The following is a 7,327-nucleotide window of genomic DNA, read 5'->3' on the forward strand; positions in this document are numbered from 1 at the left end:
ACCCTATAGATTGTATGAGGTAGTCTTGCTGAGACGGACTCACACGAGGTCTAGTAGTAGTAGGTGGTTTAGAAGAAGTGATGAAGTTAAGGTTTCCATCCGAACCTATCCCAAAATGAAGTTCTCTAGTTGTGTCGAAATCATTGTTGGAGCAAATGTCGTCAAAAACATTGTGGTAAGACTCAATGGTTATCGGTGCGGTAGCATTTGATGGATTCATTGTAATGAACTACAAATATGGAGGAAAAGGAAATATTAACATTTGTCTTTTTAAATCATACTTGCAAATTAACAAGATATGATACATTTATATAGTGACCTCTACCCAACTATAATAAATGATTCCAAGACCCAAATTCACATTGACTTAGGCACGGTGGGGCCGATACATCCTTTATCAATATAACTTGGTGGATTAACGTTTAATTGATTCTACTTTTAGAACTCTTGGTCGATAATATTACATTAACATTTATCTTTAGCCCAAAACACATTCGACAAGGGCACGGTGGGGCCGATACATCCCTTATCAAAAACTTTTGTTGAGTTCAATCCAAATTTCGAATAAATGTCTCCATGATCCAAACCCACATTAACTTGGGCACGGTGTGACCGATACATCCCTTATCAACATGAATTCGGTGGATAGACATTTATCACCCACTTCCCCTACGTAACATGGTTTGTACCCCGGTGAAGCCGAGCGCACTCCCTCGCGAAATAGGTTTTCATGGTTTCTACTATTTGGTAAGGCTATGTCTCAATTAATTGTTTTAGCGAGAGGTCATGTCAATTTATTATCTATCACGTTTTAAGTGAACTAAAGCGGTGAACTACGATAATTTTAATTGACACGGTCGATAAACTCGATAAAATAAGGATGCATGTTTTAGTTATGGCGATTTAGCGATGCATGTGACATAAAATAGAAAAACTATTACATATTCGGAAATCAACTCCATTGGTCCCTTGAACTTCAGTTGTGGCACGCATCTCGAGGTAACACTGTCTTTATGTATCGCCATTCTTGAAGAAATCCGTCTTTGGGAACTCCGAGAATAAATTAAATTACATAATAAATTACATAATTTCCTATTATACATTTGTAACTAAAATAAAATAAATCTATTAAATTACAAAACGGTGATACGAGATCACAATAAAATTACAACCGAATCGATATTCCCATACATTTCGGGAAATACCAATTAAAAACTAAGGCCATACTAAGTAAAATTACATAATTCAAAAATTACATAAATTAAAATTATGACAATCATAAAGAAAATGCAGCATTATAATATGTATGAACATGCTCAATTTTATGCTAAATCGCCTTTAATTAGCCAATATCGTATATTACTCGGTTTTTACGGATTTGCGTGATTTCAACATTTTACAATCACAAAAATTACATAAATTCATATTTATGCATAAGTTAATTACCCTAACCTCTTAGGACTCAAAATTTAGTCTTCACTAATAATTTGACCATAATTAACTCATATTTATAAAATTGTTCATTAATGGACTAAAAAATTACAAAAATAAGCTATAAACTTCAAATAAATCACAAAATTTCAAATAAATTCAAAATTTGAAATTTAAACTCATGAAAATTCTGGAAAAATACCATGACACTCATAATGTTCAAAATCTTAGGTTAAAAATTCCGAAATTTTTCCGGAAAAACAATGTTGCGGTTTATCGATTTTTAATAAAATAATCATAAAACATGGAAAAATTATATTCATTAACCTTTTAATTTTAGATCTGAAAAAGATAATAAAATGCAACATTAGACGTTTTTCCTAAGTCATAGATTATGTTTTATTAATTTTTCACTAATAATGTCACTATTTATGCTATTTTTTCTTCAAAAATCCATAAATCATGCAAAAAGACTTCTTTATAGCCAATTATTTTACACACATCTTGTAAAATTGCATGTGACAACATACTAAAGTTCTATGACCAGATTCGAAATTTAACTCACATTAACCTATTTTTCACCTAAATCCGAATTTAATAATGAAAAATCCATTTTTCGAGCATAACAAGTCCAAAAATTATGAAAATTTACAGGTTATCTCAAAATAATATATGTGACAACATATCCAAAAATCACTGGAAAATTCGAAGTATAGCTAATTTTAGACCGAAAATGACATGTTTACTCATAAAATCATATTTAAATGTCATTATTGTATTATATGAACAATAAAAATCCGTAAATATAACCAAAATATCCTAAAACATTTTAGGACCAGAAATTTTAACATGCATGAATTAATTTCGTGATATATCATAATAACACAAATTTTACAAGTTTTATATGTTATTCTTATAACTCGGAAAAACTTTTAACCGATTTGCATGCAAACAACCATGGCTCTGATACCAATTGAAGGAAAAGTAGATCTATATACTTACATATTCATATATGTGTTACAAATTAATTTGTCATAAAATTAATAAAGGTCTTATGCATGCAAACATTAAAGCAAAATAAGAAAGAAACATTATTCTTACATTGTATTTTCGGTTCAAATGGGCACAAAAGAAATCTCCTTTTCTTTTGTTCTTGAGCTTTCCTTTTGGATGAACAAAAGATCCAAGTGTAGGATCTCTCCCAAGGAATAATACCCAAGGCTTTCTCTTAATTAAAATTAATATTATAGGTACTAGATAATATTAATTTTGTAGAAAAATGACCCAAAATAATTTGGTATTTTGTCTCTCTAAAACCGGTTAGAGGAGAGGAGGTGGAAGAATATTTTTATCTTTCTAAAATCTTATTTTGATGAGTTGAATGAATGAATTAATTTTCACACTCATGCATGTAGTATGTAAAATTATGAGACAAAAACTCTTTTGCCTTTCTCTATGGTGAACCGTGTAGGAGGGAAGAGAGGGGAAGAAAAAGACCCAATGCATGCCCTTGTTTGCCTTCACAATGCAAACTAGGGTTGCATGACTAGGCTATATGCAAATGATGGTGTTTTCCACTAACTTAATCAACCATAATATTTAGCCTAATTCCCTCCTTATTTCGGCACATATGGATAACATGGGTTCCATATTATTTTTGTCAATTGTCAACATGTCACATGTCATATGTAACATAAATTTGTTATGTATTTTTAACATATTAAAATCAACGTATTAATAAAATACGTCATATACAAAATCGACTTAGTAATTCATAATTACTTGTGCCAAAATATTTTACCAATTTATAAATCGTATTTAATAATAATTCATTCAATTTCAATTGTTTCTTTAAACAATTATTTCATCCGAGTAATGATACGATTCAATTACTCAGACCGTATCTCATTTAATCACATTTCAATGTGATACGTAAATTTTACTTCCAAAATCGTCCGTCAATTTTTCAAGTAATTTAATTAACTCGTAACATTATACAATTAATTAAATGATCAATTAAGAGTGTTGCCCTATAGGTATGACCTAGGGGGTCAACTGATCACCACCGTCGCACGACAGTAATGTCAAACTCTAGTCAGCCAATCATTACCGATATATGTTGACCAGTTGACAGTAAAAATACCTCCCAATTGTATTCTTTAAAATGAGATTTTAATAATGATATTTAAATCATGTGATCGCACTATTGTTGAGGACACATTTCCCAACATTATTGTCTTTAGTTCTTTGTTTTGCATATTCGTTGAGGTTTTGTGTCCTTGGTAGGAAAGGAGTGCAAACCTTGCATTTTCATGGCAAAATGAGGCTAAATTGATTGAATTCAATGACCAAGCATCAAGGAGAGACAAGATTAGAAGGCCTTTGTACATACTATAGTAGATGGGCAATGATGAGAAAAGATCCTTGCATCCCCGAGGAAATCCTCAAGGATTTTATGAAGAAAAAGGAAGAAAAGAAGAAGGAATGAAACTGCCTGACAATCCGTGCGGATTGCCCTGAAGACGCCCGTCCCTCACCACAATCCGAGCGTCTTCCTCAGCAAGACGCCCGGGCAAAAGCTCCCAAAGATGCCCGTCTTCCCCTCTGGATGCCCGTCCAGGAACGCCAAAATCCGCCCGTCTCGTGCTAAAGACGCCCGGATTCCCAGACAGTTCCATTTCGTCTTCTACAAGCTTCAAGGAAGGATGCACATCTTTTTCTAAGACCGGCGAAAAAGAGACCGGAGTCTCCCTAGAGACCGGCGATTCCTCAAGGACTTAATCGTCATTTAAGCCCTTAGTAAACCCTAATTTATGTACCTAATCCCCACTATAAATACCCCATTAGTCTAATTAGAAGAGCATGTTCTTCTTAGCAATCTTTAGTGTAGTTAATATCAATCAAATCTCTCTTTAATCTTGTAATCAACATTTAATCAAGTTTTAATACAAGTTTTATTTCCTTAATCTCTCTCTTGTTCATCCTTTATTTTGGGTAATTGAAGATTATTTGGGTTATTATTGGGAGATTGACAACCTTCCAATCAAGCATCAAGTACTTCTTTTATTCTTTGCTTTATTATTGGAATCATTAGTAGGTATAATTCTCTTAATCCCTTTTTAATTATTGTTAATTACTTTCATTTATTCATCATGTTTCACTTTGTTGGTATGATTCACAACCTTGCTAGCATGTTCAACATGATAATGAGTGAGTAGTTTCCTTAGCTAGGGTTAATGGGTAATTAAGGGAAACCAACATAGGGAATGATTCATGCTTAAATTAATATGCTTTCATAGTTTATTTGGTTGCTTGTTGTGATCTCAACTTATGCACATTTTATGTTAGATGAAATGCGAGCCTATGAATCCTTGCATTTTTTACCCATCACCTATCTTTTCAATGAGACTTGTAAGACATAAACCAAACTCGAGTCTCATTAGACCATGCATATTGTTGAGTAGGGAAGATTAAGTCGACTTGTAGTTATTGTACAATCTAATCGATTCAGCTCCGGGACCCAAACTTTCCTAGGATTGTAAGATATAAACCTACTCGACCCATCACAACAATAATTGCTTGCTTATAACTTGAGAATATGTTTGTATGATCAATTCCCATGAATCCCCTATGACCCCATGACACCCTAGTGCCTTTTATCAATTGTTTACATCCCTTTTAATTCATCTTGCTTGTCTACTTTCATTGCTATTTAGTTTAGTGATCTTCTACTTCAAACCCCAATTGTGACACCCTTAGACACCACTAGTTGCAATACAAATCTCATCTAAATTCCCGTCCCTTGGGATCCGACCTTTACTTGCCTCTTTACTAATTGTAGAGTTGTTGGTGAAGTTATAAATTGTGTTTTGGTCTAGGTGCTCCTAACGACAAGTACTGAAAACTAAACCCCACGAGGGATCACGACAAAAAATGGCGCCGTTGCAGGGACGGTGTTAACTTGATTTAGATTTTCTTGTATTGTTATTAGTTGTGTCTTTCTTTGCCTTGGGGAAGTAAAACTCCTCAAGGTTTGTTCTAATTATTTTCGAGTTGTTTGATATTTTGCATGTCTAGAAGATCACAAGGTAACTTGTTACCCTTTGATCACGAAATTGAAAGAACTTTGACAACCAATAGAAGACTTGCTAGGAGAACTTTGAGAGGTATTGGTGAGGTTTTAGATATTAAACCAAATACTATTGAGTTCATCAACTCTTTTGCAAGAGAAGGTGAGGAGAACCCAACACAAAATCCAACACAAAATCCAATACAAAATCAACCCACAATGCCTAAGTTTTCATCACATTCTGTACCCACCGAGGAGAACCTGCCCAATTGTACTCCCACACCACAACATCTAACCGGAAATTTTATTGCCAAATCCGCATTTATCCAATTAGTCGAAAGAAGCCAATTTGGGGGGATGCCTAGTGAAGACCCTCACTCTCATATGGAGACTTGTTGTGACTATTGTGATGCGATTTCTCAAACCGGTGTAACTCAAGACCAAATTCGATGGGTCTTATTTCCTTTTTCTCTAATTGGCACCGCAAAACAATGGTTGAAAGGCCTTGATAAGGCTACTCTCGGAATTGATTCTTGGAAGAAGTTGGCTCTAGCTTTCTACAAAAAGTTCTATCCACTAGAAAAGACTAACATGCTAAGAGCTCAAATTACGGGCTTTAAGCAAAGAGATGAAAAATCTTTGTATGAAGCTTGGGAGCGATTCAAGGGAATTTGTCGCTCATGTCCTCACCATGGACTTAGCGAGTGGTTCTTGGTACAACAATTTTGGAACGGTCTTTATGAAGATTCAAGGAACATTCTCAACATGGGATCAAGTGGAATGTTCACCGAAGTTGATGACAATCAAACTTTGAACAAAATTGAGGAAATGGCGGTCCATAACTCACAATATAGTAGACCTCGCAAGGCTACTAGAGGAGGAAAGCATGAAGTGGACTCCATTACTCAATTGGGTGCTCAACTTAGTGCTCACATTGATACCATCAATTTGAAGTTTGAAAAAGCTAAGGCAAGACTTGAAGAAGCCTTAAAATCACCAAAGCATCATGTTAATGCCATGACGGCATCTTCATCAATCCCAAGTGGGATATGTGATAATTGTGGAACTTTGGGACATGACCAAAGTGAATGTAGGACAACAAATGAACAAGTGAATGCTTTCCAAGCATACAAGAGTGGCGGCCCTTATTCAAACTATTACAATTAAAACACCAAATTCCATACAAATCTCTCGTACAAAAGCCAAAATGTTCAAAACCCTCAAACAACATACACCCCACCTCCCATGAGAAACCAAAATCAAAGACCCTTTTACAACCAAAACCAAGGTTACCAAAATCAAACTCCATACAATCAACAAAATGACCAAGGTTTTGATGTTCAAAAAGCGGTCCTCCAAATGCAAAAGAATCAACAAGAGTTTTTCACTCAAATGCAAAAAGATAGTCAAGCAAAGGAAATCACCATCAACAACATCCTAGCTCACACCAAAATGTTGGAAACCCGATTGACTCAACTAGCATCTTCAAGCTCACAAAGACAAAAGGGGCAATTACCACCTCAAAGTAATCCCCCAAGACATGAAACTGTTAGTGCCATTCACTTGAGGAGTGGTACAAGGTATGAAGCATCGAAGAAGCAAGTTGAGGATGAAGTTGTGGAAGCTAGTGACAAAGAAGAAATTGTGCAAAACTCCAAGGATGGAGAACCATCAAAAGAAGAAATTTCAATGAAAAATGTAGACAAGGTCAAGGAGAAGGAGCACATTGTGATTAGACTTCCTTTTCCAAGTAGTCAAGCCAAGCCCAAATTTGATGACCAACTTGGAAAATTTATGGAAATTGTGAAGAATTTGGAAGTCTCTATT

General features: G+C 34.6%; 1 non-coding gene across 1 annotated transcript; it reads right to left on the reverse strand.

Annotated features, from left to right (window-relative positions):
* Window positions 1-6,091: 6,091 nt before the first annotated feature.
* LOC141603175 (small nucleolar RNA R71) lies at window positions 6,092-6,198 on the reverse strand. Its single transcript, XR_012525069.1, has one exon. It is a non-coding gene; the product is annotated as a small nucleolar RNA R71 (small nucleolar RNA).
* Between the last annotated feature and the right edge of the window lie 1,129 nt (window positions 6,199-7,327).

Source organism: Silene latifolia, chromosome 9 (genome assembly GCF_048544455.1).
Source record: "Silene latifolia isolate original U9 population chromosome 9, ASM4854445v1, whole genome shotgun sequence".
NCBI classification, from domain to species: domain Eukaryota; kingdom Viridiplantae; phylum Streptophyta; class Magnoliopsida; order Caryophyllales; family Caryophyllaceae; genus Silene; species Silene latifolia.